At 34.6% G+C, this 18,501-nt stretch overlaps 2 protein-coding genes across 2 annotated transcripts in view; one reads left to right on the forward strand and one right to left on the reverse strand.

The window, feature by feature from the left end:
* IMMP2L (inner mitochondrial membrane peptidase subunit 2) overlaps nt 1-18,501 on the reverse strand; it is a 950,803-nt gene that overhangs the window by 480,199 nt on the left and 452,103 nt on the right. The window lies entirely within an intron of this gene.
* Nucleotides 13,571-18,501, forward strand: part of LRRN3 (leucine rich repeat neuronal 3) — a 33,743-nt gene continuing 28,812 nt past the window's right edge. The window contains exon 1 of the mRNA XM_049783213.1: nt 13,571-14,045. The gene's annotated coding sequence lies outside the window, so the exon portion shown is untranslated. The remainder of the gene's footprint in view (nt 14,046-18,501) is intronic.

The raw sequence follows: 18,501 nt of genomic DNA on the forward strand, positions 1-18,501 counted from the left end.
TGGTGAGGGTTAATTTGCTCATTTTCTGCAGCCTGTCTACGGAATGGAAAGAATGATAAGCGATTTCACAAAAGAGACACATGTTATTTTTTCTATTGATTATAATTTAAAACACTCCCATACCTTAAAAGCCTAAGCTTCTCTGGCTCTTTTTATTTATTTATTTATTTATTTATTTATTTTGCATCTGCCCGGACACTGCTTCTTCTGATTTTATAAGTGGTAATCCTATTTGCTAAAGTTTTGAAATTCTTTAGACAAGAGTCTAATTCTTTTTTAGAAAAAATATAAAATTGGACTCTGTATAGTTTCAAATAAATAGGTAGATGTCTACATATGTATTTACTTTATTTAAAAGCCAGGGTTTACAAAGTTGTTCATAATATCGTTGTTTCAAGCATTCAATGTTCCAACATCAATCCCACTACCAATGTAATCTTCTCTCCACCATTATACCCACTTTCCCACCAGCCTCCAAGCCTGTCCCCTCAGAAGCACTAAAGGCTATATTTTGTATTGCATGTAACAACAAAATGGCTCATGGAAATATAAAAAAACTATTTCAGGTTAAAAAATATTTGAACATTGTTATTTCATTCCCTGGGGTAATTAAATCATTATCTTAGAATTTCTTAAGTTATTTGCTTGTTGAGCTTTGTGTTATTGTTTTGTTTATTGAACCTAATGCATCTACCTATGCTGCTTTCTTTTATAATTTGGTGCACTCTTATTGCTCTGTCAGTAATGTGGAATGTGCAGGTTTTGTGCTCCAGAAATCTATGATTTGTAGAATTGAGCCAATGAGTTTCAGAGGCTTAGCTTGGCTGGCATTTCTTCTGAAATTAGTAGTGAAGCTGTGAACTTGGGGCACTGCTAACTTGACAGAGACTGTGGAATATGAGTGTGATTGCTAGGGCTTCCAGCAGTATAAGGTAGAGGTGAGTGGCTCCCTGTCCCTACTCCAAGAAGACCCCTCACACTCCAAACAAGCATACCTCAAAATTTTCATTGATCTGGCTTCTCTGCAGAGATTGTTCTTGAAGCAGTGACCCCTTTTGCATGGTTTGTGTTGGCAATGGATATGAGGTGTGGGTATGATAACGGGCTTTAACAGGTTGGGAACTTAGCCTGCACCCTGCTAGTATTTTCAGCCTGAAGACTGGTGTACCCAAGAGTTTTAACAGTTTGGCTTGCATTTCTTGCAAGCTTGGGGTAAAGCTATAGAGATGATTACATGGAGGATTTGAGTATACAGATGTTTATGTTTTATATATCTGTATCTATTTATCCACTTATTTTCAGGTCCACATCATATTTAGAAAGAGCTAGCTTATTTAACAGAATTAGAGTTTTATTCATCTTAAATATTGAATCAAAAGGCAGTTAAGTACAGACAACTATCCTAGTTCAAAAAACCAATATGAATTAGTTTTTAATTTGTTTTCGTTTTATTTCGTTTTGTTTGAAGGCCACTACTGACAGTGCTCAGGGCTTACTCCTAGCAGTGGGCTTACTCAGGGATCACTACTGATAGAGCCAAGGATCAAATCTGGTCAGCCACATGTATAGCAAATGTCCTTCCTACTGTACTAATATATGCCCTATACATATATGAGTTTTTAAAAGTGTATGGCTTGAAGTGTTAATATCTGTAAATATACTTTATAGATACTCTCTATGTGTAAATCATTCAAATAGGAAGATAACAATATTGACAAAGATTCTGAAATGAGAAGTATAAATTTAGTATGCATTTTAAGTACTAATAAGTATTATTATTTCAATAAGTATAGCTATGAATGTGTTGTATAAATTTGGTTACAAATTAGCAAACATAAGAAGCAAAAGTTGTACAACTAAACCTGAATAAAGAATTAGGGTCTGAGAAGAATAGTTTTTCAGTGGGTTAAGATGTTTCTCCTGCAGAGTGGACCTGGGTTTGATTGATCCCTGGCACTGCATAGTGTCTCTCAGCACCAAAGGTTACAATACCTGAGCATAGAACCAGAAGTAAGCATTTATCATAGGTTATGATACCAAGCACACACACACCCAACAAATTCAAGTGGGTGAGGTCTTAGTCTTGAGTTATATCCCCAGCCATGCTGACTGTGATCCTGGTTTGCCCTCCCCAGCACCAACTGAGTGAGCAATTGAAACTGTGTTGTTCTGAGTACTGAACTGGCAAAGCTGAACAAGCATCACCTGTAGCAGTTCTCGACCCCCATCTTCAAACCCTAGCATTGCTGGGGTTGGAACCGATTTTTATTTAAGTAGTTCTTAAGTTTATTTTGTATGACAGCACTACTTCCTTAGTACCTTTGTGAAAAGCTAACCAGTTCCTCTGAAGCATTTTCTTCTCTGTGAAAAGGGAGAAGTTCCTACCTCTTTGTATTATAAGAATAAAACTATGCATGCAGTAGAAGCACAGCAAATGGCTTGCATGTAATTAACACTCAAACAGCACAATTGATTGTAAGTCTAGGACTTTAATTTCAAAATACAAAATTTTCACATTTGCAGAGCAATATATACTTCAAAGCCTGATGTATTCTATTGTGCTTTGTGGATAGCACAGGGAAAATCATTTGTATTCCCCTAAACAACAGCAGTAATAAATAGAATAACAAAATAACAATATTAAATTTTCTATCAAACAGAATATTGAATCCCCATCATTGATACTTATGAGCTCTTTTCCCCCATAAGTTGTGATGAATTCTGCTTCTGGTTCATATTCAGACATTAGTTCTTTATGTAACCAAAGAGCAGATATCTCTGGCCCAGTTAGCAATGGATCATGGCTAATTGTCTCACAAAGAATGAAAGCAAAACCTTGTCATTTATACAAAACTACACACCACATCTATAGATTTAAAAGACTTCATGCCACTGTGTTTAAACACTTAGCAATTTTATTTTCTTATTCATAACATCTTTACTCACACTTCTATGCAGTCACTCATTTACTCAATAATCCTGATCAATTATTCTGTATTATGGGCCCAGAGGCAGAAGCCAAACTCATCAACAAAATCCATCATTTTTTGGCAGAGAACAGACTTTCCACAAAATAGCACATTTGAAGTGAGGAATTAAGGAAGACTAGTGAGAGAAAACTGTACTAAATAAAACAATGTGCCTGACTGACTATGCATTAAGGTACAAAGAACTCTGGGGGCAACAGCTAGAATAAGCAAAGAAACAGAGGAGAAAAATATCAGCATGGTGATATCCCAGATGGTAACATTTCAAATTACTAGAGCAAACTGTGCCATCTAAAAAGTACAAGGACACAGAAGTCAAGTTATGTTTTAAACCTAAGTGGTAAGGAGCTTGGGATATTTTTCTGCTCTGTAATTAAGACACCAATGTGGTTTTTTGGTAGCTGTTGGTTTTTTTTGCATGAGATGATGTGGAAGACAGATTTATGAGATAAAATTAATAGCAGGGAGGTTAGAGTAATTGTAAAAACTAAGGCAAAATATTATTTCTGAAAAACTTAGAAGAAATTCTTTGACATTCAGTGATAGGCTAAAGGCATGATAAAATATAGAAGGAAATAAAAATTGCATTTTTCTTGGTAAATTGATAGCCACTATTAATAAAATGAGTAAATCAGAAAATATACCATAAGTATACATTTAGAAAATCACTTTTAGATATGAGTAAAGAATAAAGCATGTATATAGATTTGGAGGTTAGATTCCCTGAGACCACATGAGTGAACAAATTTGATAGGTAAAAAGAAAGGACATACATATTGTCAATGATAACAAGTTTTGTTAATACTACAAAATAATGCTGAATATATATAAATACACATTAGAAAGTTAATAGAATGTGAATATAAGGATATTTATATGTAAATATTTAGAATTTGATTGAATTAAAAACAATACCATTTTTTTCTCTAATAAGATACAGGTTGAGAAGAAGCAACAAAAAGAATGTTAAAGCTAGGAACTGGGGGCTGGAGAGATAACACAGAGGTAAGGCATTTGCCTTTCATGCAGAAGGATGGTGGTTCAAATCCTGGCATCCCATACAGTTCCCCGAGCCTGCCAGGAGCGATTTCTGAGCGTGAAGCCAGAAGTAACCCTTGAGAGCTGCCTGGTGTGACCCAAAAGCCAAAAAAAAAAAAAAAAAAGCTAGGAACCATCCCTCAGATAATTGGATAAAGAGCTGACAGAGGACAAATTCAAGGATGAAAGAGAACTTCTGAAGACCCAGATATAACATGAGAGTTATAAGTTTTCGTACGTAACAGAGTCAACCACTGTGTAAGTTCTTCTAGGAACAAATTAATTTCTGGAGAAAAAAATCTGAGAACAAAGACCATTGCATTTTCCAAGCACTTGTAATGTACAGTGTAAGAACATCCTCTATGGACTAGAGGATGAGAATCAAAGTGATTTATTTTAATTTCAGTGGTTAGGCACGATAGGTAAGAAAGTATAGAGATGATGAGACCAGGAGGGGAAAGGACGGGAAGATTTAAAGACTGTGTGATGTCAAAAAAGATTTTATATATACATATACATATATATATACATATATATATATGATAGTATAGTTTTAAATTTTCAAAAAATAGTATAGGAGGTAAGACACTTGCCTTGCATGTGATGAACCCTATTTTGATCCTCAGCATTTATAGGAATAATCTCTGAGTATAGAGCTGAGAGCAAACAATAGTACCATCTGGTATGACCCCAAAACAAAACAAATAATGATAGATTAAATTTTTCAAAGAATCTGGAGAGAACATACAGCAGATAAGGCACTTGTCTTGCATATAACTGACTGGATATTATCCCTGATACCAAATTTGGTTCATACATGACCTTCCTGGAGTGATTCCTAAGCATAAGAATAAGAGAATAATAAGAATAAGAATAAGGCTTGATTGAGCACTACTGTGTGGACAAAAACAAACAAAAAACACTTAAGAGCAAAGTATAGAAAGACATACTAGAAATGATGCTGATGCTCAGATTCATTTTTAAATGAAGTACAAGTGAGCATATTTTTCATTTAAGGAATAAAAATTTGAACTAGTTTATGTTTAAAGTTAAAATATCCAAAATTTTATTTGTAGGGCAGCTTTGGGTGAAAATAATACTGTTTAACAGACATGTTCTCATAGCTGTTGAGGATAATGAATCATAGCAAAATGCAAGGGCAAGAAGTAATTTGATTTTACTTTTTAAAGATGATGATAATAATGACATGAAATTAATAATGAGAGTCTAGAAAGTGAAAGAATATTATTCTCCATCAAAAACCACATGTAGAGAGCTCAGATACTTAGATAGGCCTATGCTTACGAGTAAAATGTAGTGTCTGAGTAAAAAAAAGTACTCAGGCCTCACAAGGTATTAGATTTAAGTAAAAGAAAAATAGAATAAGAGAATTTAGAAACAGTTAAAAAATGGCAACTTTGCTTTATCAAACAATAATAGAAAAAGTATTAAAAATTGGAAAGTTATGTATAGCTGAAACATGGAGCAGCCAGCAAGGTAAGTGAGGGGATGTTGGAGGCCTTGTTATTTGTGATAGAAAAAAAACATACAGAATATGGGTCATGCTGGAAAAGGGCTGGTCTCAGATAGTGACCTGACTCAGTCAGACAGATGATCTGGGAACACATAGTCAGCTAACAAGCTTATCACTTCTTTGCTAAGTAAAAAACCATTAAGTGTGAACTAAAGAAATACTTCTTTAAGTCTTATTCAATTGAAAAAAAAAAACCTAGAGTTCACACAGTGAATTTTTTAAAACTCTAGTTTAGGAACTGGAGTGAGAGTACAACAGGTACAGCATTTAATTCATGTATGACTGACCCAGATTTTATCCCAGGCACTCTAGATAGCCTCCTGAGCCAGATCTGGAGTGAGTCCTGAGCAGAGGGCCAGAAGTAAATCTTCAGTACCACCAGATTTGCCCTCTACAAAATAAATAAAATGTTAAATAACTCTAAATTATACAGTGCTCTCACTCATTTTCACATTACTTCAAACATCACCAGAAGTAACTTGACCACATAAACATCTGTAAAAGGAGAAAACAGTGTTTGTCTGCATGTTAAGTGTTTGAAATGAAGAGATGCAGTTAATTCACCAGCTCAGTACTTAATATATATACTAGACTCAAAAGCATTAAATCTAACATTATTAATTTTAATAAACTGGGTTAATAATCTGGGGAAAACAGAAATAAGCATATGGCATATAGAGAGCTAGCTAAATATCAACCTCCACCTGGTCTAGGCCAACTTTTCACATTGACAATCAAAGTAATGAACAGTCTCTCTTTGAAGGCAAAACTTCAAGGTAAACTTCAAAGTAAAGAATTGCTAGTAGCCATGCTTACATGTAAACCAAGTTTAGTATACAATATGAGAGAATAAACCCAATATACCAATATACCAAGTAAACTGCAGAAAATAAAGAAACTTGTGGCAATAGTCAAGATTAATCAAGTTCATGGTCAATTCCTCCTAAGGTTAGATCATCCCTTTGTGCACAAGTATAGCACATAAGACTATATTAACCTTGCAATAATGTGACTTTTCAATTTGAGCAAAAGTTGAGTTAGATTAAATAGGGGATGTCTTCCTGGCAGCCAAAAGTATGCTGATTAATATACACACTTCAGTATGGAGAGCTACGTACAAATTTTAAATAAAGGAGATTGGCAGGAACCTCAGCTTTATTTCCTTTTCATAATTCTTTGAGGAATGTTCTAAACACACCTAAAGGTCAACAAAAGAACACTGAGATACAAAATCTGAATTTTATGAAGCACAGTCTGCATATCTATCCATAAACATTTGACTTGGTGTAAGCATATTATCCAGAATGTCCCTCCCCCCATTTTCAGTTCTCTGAATCAGAAACTAGCAGATGAAAAGCTTAATCCAGGTAGGATCTAGCTTGGCTAATATAAATCCAGTGATAATAAATGAAGTACCTCAAAAGTAAATATGTATTCAGTGCCTAGTTTATGTCCAGTATTACATTTACCTGATCACCTAAGCAACTCATTGCTAAAGACAGATTTAAGACCAAAAGATTCAAACACTGTTGCAGGCATGAGGGTGAGGTATAAGGAGAATAGTTTTACAAGGAATATATAAGATTATAAAATAAAGCTAAAGGACCATTTCAAGATTTAAAGTTCCAAATTCAGAGGTGAAATCAAGGTAGGTATTAGTTACAAGAATCTCTCATCTATCTTGTCATCCTTCCTAGCTGTAGAAAGTGCATTTCACTCTTTGACACACATTCCCTACTAAAGGAATAATAACTCGAAAGAGTCATAAAAGATGTTAAGAAACTTAGCTCTGAGCCTCTTGCATTCTCCATCAATGAAGGAAGAGAACTGGAGAAGAATAAGTCACCTTTGTTCTATCAGCAGAAGGCAAGAAAAAGTAACAAAATATTCATGACAGTTTAAACGATCCTTTAACATTGAGAAGGTAGAATACAACACAATACCTAATATATTACTGACATAAAGTTAGCTTTTTCTTGCTCAGAAAGCACTACCTTATCTCTTCTTAAGGTAATAAACGGATAGTTTTTGTTAATCTACCTCTGCAAAAGAAATCAAATACAAGGCAGAAAATAGCAACAGACTTTGACTAAGAATATTGCACCAAGAGCAATGTGTTATGTTATCTTGTTTCTTTATTTTTGCCTACATCTTGATTATGGGGTTTAATTTTTGCCTAATATTATACATGAATCCTGTAATCACATGAATGCAATAACATTTAATAAATCTAATTCAAAGAAGATGAAAAGAATATGATCAGCAAAGAAAAAGGCTAGGTCATGAGCCACATTAAATTCTACCATAATTAACAGCTCTCTTATAAATAGCCTCTTATATAATGGAAGCAATAGTCTGAAAAGGCAAACTCCATGAGGGGCAGGATTTTTAATTTAGTAAATAATTCCTTCATTTTAATCAAAAATTTGGAACAAAATCAATATACAGAAGTAGCAAATTATTATTTCATTTAATGACACTAAATTAATAAATTGTTCTTTTAATGTGCAAAAAGTTACTATTGAGACTATAAAGCAAATAGCTTGTTTTTTGGTGCTAATTTCAGCCTTCCAAGTTGCTTACTATGTAAGGATAGAAAATAATACATTAGAAGAAGATAACAACCAAAAATATAAATGTAATAAAATAAGGAAAATCATTAATTTCACTAGATATAGAGGTAGTCTTTTTTCCTGTTTTGGGCCAGGTTCAAGATTTACTTGGTAGTGTTAGGTGACTATATGTGATGCTGGGTATAAAAATAGAGTCAATTGCTTACAAGGCATGCATTTAAACTCCTGTAGTATATACCATATTGTACCATACAGTATTTTAATAGAGACAGTGAATAAAACAGCTCATGAAAACTTCTTGCTATATTACTGAGTACAAGTTGGCAGTCAAAATAAAGTAACTCTATTTTAATTATTACATCATATATGATACTGAAAAATAATTTAAGAAGATTTGATATATCAATAAATAAAACAACTCCAGTTATAGAACTAAAATTTTAGCAAAAATAATTTCAAAGTAAAAAGATTTTGAATAGCATTTAAGATTATAAAATACTCATATTAACTACAGAAAGTTTGAGAATTACAAAAAATTATAATATCATTATTTTTATCAAAGGCAAATTACTTACTTATTGCCATATTTTCACTTTTGATTTACTTTCTTTCAGTTATTTCTGTGTAATACACAAACTATTTATTGGGCTACTCATATACTTAATTGATGTATTATTGATTCAATTGACTAAAGAAGTAAAAATAAAAGTGAATTCTCTATGGGGGAAAAGAATGCAAAAGAGAAGGCAAATGCAAAAAGAGAAAGAAGGACTAAAGGAAAAAAATGGCTAGGAATGAGCCATATAGATTTTTGTTTTATTTCCGATACCTTTACTTCGATATCCTTCTTGGGCTTCCCTGTATTACAATTTATTTTGGTTCCTGGACTGGAATTATATCTCTCATTCAAAATTAAATTTTGGACTGGGAGTGTATTTGAGGTTTCTGGGTTTGATCAGTGTCACCTTCAAATATAAAATTAAAATAAATCTATACCTAAATGAGAACATTATTTTCCTTTCTAGCTCTATTCTTCAAAATTCCTTGCAAAAATAATATAAGAAGTGCTTAGATGCAATTTGCTTCAATTCAGCATCATTCAATCTCCAGTTCCAGAGTACTGCTAGGAGTAATGCTTGAGTTTAGAATCGGGAATGAATACTGAGTATCACCAGATGTGGTCCCAAACAAAAACTAAAACAAAAAACATATATGACATTACCTCAAACTAACAGATCTTTGCACATCAAGAAGCCATCAACAAGAAACCTGTTTATAGTTCATTGGTAAAGCAACAATGTAGTGAATTAAGATGAATTCCCAATACTTTCCCATGTGACCTTGACATTTAGGACCTCTTAGAGTCACAAGTAAACAGTCTCCAGTACACCACAAACAATTGTTTGTGAGTACTGAAAACAAGTGTTCAACCTCTGCTTAAATATTGCAAACAAACTATATTAATACCATACTGAAAGTGTACAGTCCCAGAAGAACACTTATAAGTAAAATGTGCAAACACTATAACTGTGAGAAGCACAAACAAATGTGCATGACTGCTGTTCAACATTCACAAAACAAAGGGAAAGGAGAAGAAAAAAATCTATGTTAATTGGTGTTGATTATAAATTCATACAAAATAATGTTTTATTAAAACAAAAACCTCTTACTAAATGAAATTCATCAAACAATGGCAAAGGGTTAAGATTCAAGATAAACAAGGAACTCACAAAAGTCAACAATCTGGAAAAAACAAATAGCCCCATCAACAATAGTGAGACAAAGGAACAGACAATTTTACCAAGAAGACATACAGATGCCAGCAGGCTCATGAAAAATTTCATTATCACTTATTTTCAGGGAAATGCAAAACAGAACAATGAAATATCACCTCAGACTTGTGAAAATGTCCTGTATTTAAAAAGGCCAGAAACAAGTGCTGGCAGGAATATGGAAGAAAAGATACCTTCATATACTACAGGAATGTAAAGTAGGCTACAATCTATGTAAAACAATATGGAAAATTCTCAAAATACTAAAAATTATCTATGAAACCGTAGAGCAGTTCTATTCTCAAGTATCTGAAAAACAAAAACACAGATTCAAAAAATGACATTTGCATATATGTTTAAGGTAGCACCACAGAACAGAAAAATATGTAAACAACCCAACTGCCTAACAACTGATGTGAATCAAGAATATGTGGGCCATTTACACAATGTAATTCCACTGAATTATATGCAAAGATGAATGGTATTGCCATTGTAACATCAGAGCTAGAACTAGAGGGGGTCATGAGGAGGGAAATAATTCAGAAGAAAAAAGACAAAGACAAAATGATATAACTCATAGGAAGGCTATAATAAAGCAAGACAAATAAGGATACAGCCAAGGAAGAGCAATTTCTTGAGGGGAATCTAGAACTGCAATTACTAGAAAGAGCAGGAAGAAGTGCACCTGAGGGGGTAAGATGGTAATAGACTACGGTGGTGAATATTATATATCCTAATGTATATGGTAAAGAAGTGCAATATTGTTCCTCAAATGCATAGTCTTATAAAGAAAGGTAGACTCAATTAAGGGAAAAAATGCTGGCATGGGAAATATAGGGAGATGGTAAACAGGGGCAGAATTCTTGCTTTCTGTTTTATTAGACAAGACTTTTCACCATCTAGGACTCAACACTAACACAAAGTGCTAAAATTATTTTCTACCCTTTCCTTCCCTATGCCATAGTTGGGTAATATGACTAACAACTTTGGCCTTGATGGTTACACACATGGCTGCTGTGGCTGGGGGATGCTAAAAAGCAGTGTTGTTGGATCATACCCTGAGTATGGGATAATGCAGAGGATTAAACTTGGAGCTTAACCAAATGACTGGCTCTAGTGTTGGACCCTAGGCCCCAAATTCTAAGAACATTGCAACTTAATAATCTTCATTTGTTACTTCTGTAAATTAACAAAATAATGGAGAATTTATTTGAAAAAGTAACTTTCATTTTTCCAGTAAATTATTGGCTTCAAATGACCACAACACAGTGAGTGACTCTACTGAGAAGGAAACAACAGTTAAGTATCCTCCACCTTTTCAACAAAGGTGTAGTGATTTTTTTGCCTTACACTGAAACCTCACTTCCGATGTTTTTTAATATTAAATCTATAAAAATGAGAACAAAATTCTTAAAATGTGTCATGTGTCTACAATAAAGGACCATTATATTCAAAGTAATCTATTCTCCAGAATGCATTAAAAGATAACCACTTAGCTATAAAATACTTTTTTAAATGCAGGGTAAAGTGGCATAAAATGTATTCCTTAATTCTTGCTAAAAACTTAGAAAAGTTTTCTTTGATTTCTTAAGAGACTAAAACATAAGTATAATTGTTAGTTTCATTTATAAATTGAGAAAGTATTTTAATCATATATCTGATTATCACATTTACCTTCATTATAAGAACATTATAATTTGTTTGATTACTGAATTTGTCAATTATACAGTCAATACCAATCAACCAAAATTAAATACTAAGCAGTCATTGGCATAAAAGTAAACTGCTCTTTCAAATAATTATAAAATTGTAATATATTTTTTCACATATAAACTAAATTTTGCTAACACAGAGATGAATTAGAATAAGCAAGAAACTGGTGTCAAAGTAAGTAAAATTTGGGAAAGAGTTGAAAATATGATCATTGCCAGTATCATAAGTATAACTTAAGTGTAAGCACACTTCATTACAACATCCTATACCATGACAATAAATTCCTAACATTCACAGTTAACCTGACAATGTCTAGGAAAGAATAAAATATCACAATGGTATATTTAAATAAGTGTTATTCAGCTAAAAAGTAAATTACCCTTTGTTTGAACTTATTTCCATTAAAACATTTACAAACCACTGAATTTACCTTTGGTGAAGAAAAATATATAGCACCCTTGGGAATTTTTAAAACACAACCACAGAATTAATGTCTTATTTTTAGAAAAAAAATAAATTGTCTAAAATTTTCTTAAATTATTATAAGAAGTGCAAAGTTTTGGTCTGTGCCATTTCAATTAAAATAAACAAACGGAAACAGTTATGCTTACACTCCCCCTATCTTTCAAGCAGTAAATCTAACATGAAAATGTCATTTCTTTTTACTCCACTAGAGGGTAGTGCTTCAAAAGTAGGGCTGGAGTTACGAATCTAGCTTAATTTCTTTCTTTTGGGGGGGGGGAAACCTGTTGATAAATTAATTCACATGCTCTATTCTTTTCAAAAAGATGTGTATTTAATATATTAATTAAGGTTATAAAACACGTATTTCAACAACTTGAGATTTCTACATTGTTATGTTTTTCTGGATTTCACATTCTTAAAACCTTTAAGCTTTCTAATTCTAAGAATAAAGAGAATTCAGTTTTTTGTTTTTTGTTTTTTTGAGAATATACTAAAATTGAAGTATTTTCCCAGAGGAGTAAAATTTACATCCTAAACACACACACACACACACACACACACACACACACACACACAACATGCATACACCCATTTATCTGCAGCAGGCAGATTAATTGCATAGCATAAGGAAAAATGAATATAATTGGTAAAACATTTTTAAAAATACTTCTTCATATGCCAAAACTGTAAATTATAGAAAAGCCAATATATGCATTTCTTTAAAAATAAATCTGGCTATCCAGATAAGGAATGTCTTTTTGGAAGTGTTATTGAATAGCCGGTACATGTGTTAAATTACTAAACCTACAGAGAAATTAAATGTCAAAATAATTCCACCAAAGTTCACTATTGGTGAACTTTATAAAGAGGGAATCAATGGTCGTGTTTCCCTCTCAGGTGTTTCAAATATTAGGGAAACTTTATTTGTAGTGTGCCTAGCTATTTCCAAAGGGAGGAAAATTTTCCTTCACTGATAACCTAAAAATGAGAAAACTAGTTTTAAAAAAATCAACTGCACCACCCTCTTTGAAAAAGAAAAAAAAAGGATAGGGGAGGGGGAAGGAAGGAAAGCAAGGAAGGAAGGAAGGAAGGAAGGAAGGAAGGAAGGAAGGAAGGAAGGAAGGAAGGAAGGAAGGAAGGAAGGAAGGAAGGAAGGAAGGAAGGAAGGAAGGAAGGAAGGAAGGAAGGAAGGAAGGAAGGAAAGGAAGGAAGGAAGGAAGGAAAGGAAGGAAGGAAGGAAGGAAGGAAGGAAGGAAGGAAGGAAGGAAGGAAGGAAGGAAGGAAGGAAGGAAGGAAGGAAGGAAGGAAGGAAGGAAGGGAGGGAGGGAAGGAGGGAGGGAGGGAGGGAGGAAAGGAAAAGAAGGGAGGAAAGGGAAGGAAGGGAGGAAGGAGAGCTACGAAAATATGCGAGCCTGTTTCATTTATTTGTATCCTAAGCAGCAGTGTCATAGAACAGACAGGTTGTTTCAGCCAACCAGACGGGAGCAGCTGCGAGTGTTACATCTTGGCAGTCCGAAGCGATTGGCTCCTCTCTGGGGAGTGGAGGGTGTTCAGTTATTAATGACCGCTGAGCAGGCAGCACCATGTCAGTGTGACAACTGATCGGGTGAACGATGCACCACTAACCACCATGGAAACGAGGAGAAATAAAGCTCGCTCGAAGAATCTCTCTTCATTGGATTGAGAGCCTCAGCCTGCTACTGAAAGAGTTCCGGGGGAAAAAGAAGGAATCCTAGCTGCAATCTCCTGCCTGCCTTTCTATTTTAGAATGCAAAGCTAAGCTCGCTTGTATGTGTGCATATCTATAGTACACATCCGTGTATACTTTATTACACACAGACACATATGCACCTAATCCCACCCAGGCAAGAACACAACCATGTGATTATCGCAACTAAGGGACTGAGGAATCCAGCACGCAGGGACACAGAAGGCGGTGTTTCACAGAAACTGCTTTTGCAAGGTAAGTTTAAAATATGCATTTCAATTAAAATGGAATCTATTTCTTGTTTAGTTGACACTTGTTTTTTTTTTTTTGAATACCTAAATGCTTCTTTGATGTTTTCTTCCTGTTTGAATTCTAAGAGCATTTTTGTTTGTTTCCATTTTACTTTGGAGAAGAAATTCAAATGCAAAAGCCCTCTGGCTCTGTGTCTGCCTAGATGTGTTTGTGGGATTCTCCAACATGCATTTTACTAGCTTGAACGCCCATCAGAGGATGTGAGTGGGAGAGAAAAAGCAGTGATGGTGGGGGGGGGGGGGTGGAGAGAAAGAGGAGGGATAGAGAGGAGAGAAGGGGACAGTGGGAAAGAAGAAAAAAAGGAGAAGCAGGAAGCAGAAATTTTCTTTTTTCTTCACAGGGTTTGTGATAAAAAGCAGATCCCCACGTTACTCTGTGTTTTGTGACCAAACCACTAAATGAGGTGTGTTTCCTTCCTTTCTCATCTGGTGGAAGGAGATTAAGGCAAATGCTGCTGTATGTATGACAAGCTCTGAAACCACTAAACAGAGTGGTGGAATGAGCATATCACAAACAGTTATTGAATTTCTGCCAGGGTACATCTAACAGATTAGGGTAAATGACTTCTCTTTAATAATAGCCCCTCTCTGGTCCGAAGAGACAGTGCAAATCTCATATTGCTAATGCAGCTGGATCCTACAACATACTAGGTAACAGGATCCAGGAACCAGAAGAGTTCTACGCTTCTTTGGTAATTAGCAGGATCACAGCAGGATGGTTTTAAAGTACACTTCCTATATAAGAAGACTGCTCAAATCGACTGCATTCCTTTGGCTGGTATTGAGCTAGAGGGCTTATTTGCCTGTAATTTATTCATTTTTAACAATATGTCCTTGTTTCCTTGTTTTTAACGTTAGGGAGAGCAGCTATGAAAATTAGTAGAATCTTCCTCCATCAGTAGAAAGGGAGTAAGGTGAACAGAAAAATGGAAGAAGTAAGGATTCAAAATCTTCACGTAGAAAACAGGATCCTGGTTGTAAAAATATTACTCACATTTTATATTTCTCCTCTTTAGTTTCAGAAGCAGTGCCTTTGAGACAGAATAACTCGCAGCAAACTATGCACATGCTTGTAGCAATGATTCATGGAATACTATGTGGGTTAAATCATACTTTCAATATTGTAAAAGAAACTACTTAGAATCCACTTTCTAAGAGACCACGTCAATTGAGAATGTTTTTAGAGAGATTGACCACACCTTTTAACAGGTCCCGTAAAGACAGTAAAATGAAGGTAGTATTTACATTTCATTTTCTGGAACTCTCTTTTCTTTCTTTAGTTCAGCTAGCTAAATAGTTAATGGAATTGGTTTCTTCTTTCAAACTGTGTGTTGTTTTTCCACACACTGTGATTTCAGAGTTATTATTTGTTTCCTAGTTTATAATAGCCCAAAGCAAAATGCAATAACCATTAACTTAGATTCTGTCATTTCCCCATAAATATATATTTTAAAAATGAGTCATTTTACAATAGGTAATGTAAGGAGTCAATTAATTCCAACAACCTTTGGAAATGATGACAATAAAGCAGCTATCACAATATGCCACTTGCTTCGATTTTCCCTCTGTAAAATGAACAAGTTTAAGAAGAGGTTTCCTGTTCATAGTGAAAAATGAACCATGCTGAAGCATTAGCTTGCAATATTGGCAAGCTTGCTTACTCTGCTTCGAACGTCACATGCAATCTATAGAAAAAACAAAATGATTTATTGCAATGAAGAAAAGGTGTTTTATTTCCTTTCCATCTATTCCTTAAAGGTGCTGCTTTTGTCATAATATAAAAATATGGTATTTTCAGGCACCTCCTAAGTTCCTAACCAAGCAGAAAAGCTTGCAGTAGATATTCAACCTCCCGATTCCAAAGTCCTGTATAATGTAGCATTGCAGTATTGATTTCAGTTTCTCCTAGACCTTTACCAGGGAAACTTTTTATACCGAACATATACAATCTTAAATCTTACCCAGACTATTTTAAAATTGCAATCAATGCTATCTAAGAACAGAGGATTCACTCTCTAACCTTAGTAAAGCCCACATAACATATTTTGTGGATTACAGAGATCAATAGTGTGCCCACTTGAGTCTGAGAAATACAGTCACCCCAGGCCCCTGCTGTTGTCACTCAGCATATGCTAGTGAGTTTACTGATCTGATCCACTTCTTCCCATGCCAGATGATGGGCATATTAGTACGCCTGAAAGACTTAGCCATAGTCTCCTCCAATCATGTAGCAATACCAGAAATAAGAGCTTTCTGGCAAGACAAGCTTTACAGGACCATCTTTTCAGGGTGTCGCTTGTTACAGGCAACACACTGAGTTAGAATGCTGATGAGTAGGAGGATTTTTTCTTTGGCTGTTTTTGTTGCTGTGGATAGCTTTAATAAACATTGTCACCAGCCTTTTAGGCCAGTGAATTAGGGTCTTACATAGAGGTGATCAACTTGAGATTCACTAACTGTACTTTGTTTGTTTTGTTGGTTTTTTTTTTTTTTTTTTGCCTGTTTCACTCCCATTGCTTTATTTTTTTTCTTTTTTGTCATGAACGGATGGATGATGTTTTACATCTCCTCTTGAAATATTTTTGATGTAGAATTCTGATGTAGCACTGCATTTGCAATATTTCTTGCAAAGAAACTAAGTTGATTGGAAAGGTTTATATAATGGAGTTTAAAAAAATACTTATGCAAGTAAACTGTTATTACTGAATTAGCAGCTTCTGAAGATGATCATAGCAAAGGTATATGGTTGGGGAATCTGAAGAAGAAAATGAAAAAAGCAAATGACATGTGAAGAAAATGACTCTATCTGTCTAAGTCTCAGTATCACCCAGAATAATTTAAAATAATGTAGCTTTAGTGCATCTGGAGAAGACCAGACATGTCTGCAGTCTGCTAAAATGTTCCAGGTAGAGCTGGCTCTGAGGCTTTGGTCACTCAAGTATCACTTCTTAGTACATAAAACTTAGGAAAGCAGGTAAATACAAGGCAATACACCAGTATATCTTAACAGTAGGGCAGTTAAAGATACAGCATTCTGATTCTGGCTTACAAAGGGGTCTTTGGAAAGGCTTCACTAGGTAGCATCTCTGTACATAGGTCCTGCCCAGAGCTCACTGATTTGGTCCCTCCCTCTCTCTTCTGATAAAGTGGTATCTTGTTAGATACCAGGACATGGGACATGATCATCATTATTCCTTCAGCCACAATTGAAAAAAAAATCTAAATCTATTATCAAGGAAGTAAGTGGTACCAGAGATGAGAAAAGTAGCAGGATTAACTCAAAGTATTTTCTTGAACTTGAGCTGAGATGTCGAAGTTGATCTCCATGGTGCTCTTTAGAGGTCATTAACACCAGATAGCAAAGGCAAACTACATAGCCCAATCTTCTTGGAAAAGAGTATTGCATACCAAGTAATTTGTATTTGCATAATTATCTAGATTGTTGATAGTATGATAAATTATCTAGGTCAGAATTACTTTTAAAAAAAAACATGCCATTAATGGTTTTAATAGATTAAAAATAGAGGAATAAAGAAAGAAAACATGTTTTTTATATAATAATAAAATTTTAGGATTGAGAGAGATCTTTGTGCTCCTTTCCAGGTAAAGAACCTGAGACTCAAAGGGTTTAATGTCTTTGCCCCAAACCACACAATTCTTTACTGGAGGCTTAGGGAAGAAACCCTTAGAGAAGTACCTCCATCATTTCATTCAAAATTGCCTTCTTAGTCTTTCAGAAATGTTTTTTTTTTAAAGAAAGCTTTAGATATATGAAAAGGCGGGGGGCGGGGGGTGGGTTAAAAATGTTCATTCAGAGACTGGAGTTCTACATAACAAAAGCAGACATTCAACAAAAGCCACAGTAACTATTTATCTATGCAGGATTCAAACACCTCAAGCCTATATTTCTACTTTTAGATATAAAATACTATTTTGTGTACTCATAAATTTTGGAGTTTTATAGTTTTTAAAATATCTTAATGATACAATTAAGATCCTTCAACTACAGACATTTAGCCACTGATTACCATGACATATGTTAGGAATCCTAAATAGCCTCTCCACACATCTTTGTGTTTTTAATTGAGATGCACTGAATTACTTTATGGCACTTACAACCCCTTTTACTTGTGAGTTCTGTTTGTTTGGGGGGTCACACCCACTTGTGTTTACTGCTGGCTCTGAATTCAGAAATCACTCCTGGCAGGACTCATAGGATCATATGGGGTGCTGGGAATTGAATGTGGGTAGGCCACGTGAAGGAAATATGCTTACCTGCTATATTCTCCCAGGACTCTCTACATGTATCTATCGTTAGACTCAATCCTTAATTAAGATAATATATTTTGAAGCCTGCACCCCAGACCACTGATGATCATCCAGGCTCAGATATATACTTT

This window comes from Suncus etruscus, chromosome 1 (genome assembly GCF_024139225.1).
Source record: "Suncus etruscus isolate mSunEtr1 chromosome 1, mSunEtr1.pri.cur, whole genome shotgun sequence".
NCBI classification, from domain to species: domain Eukaryota; kingdom Metazoa; phylum Chordata; class Mammalia; order Eulipotyphla; family Soricidae; genus Suncus; species Suncus etruscus.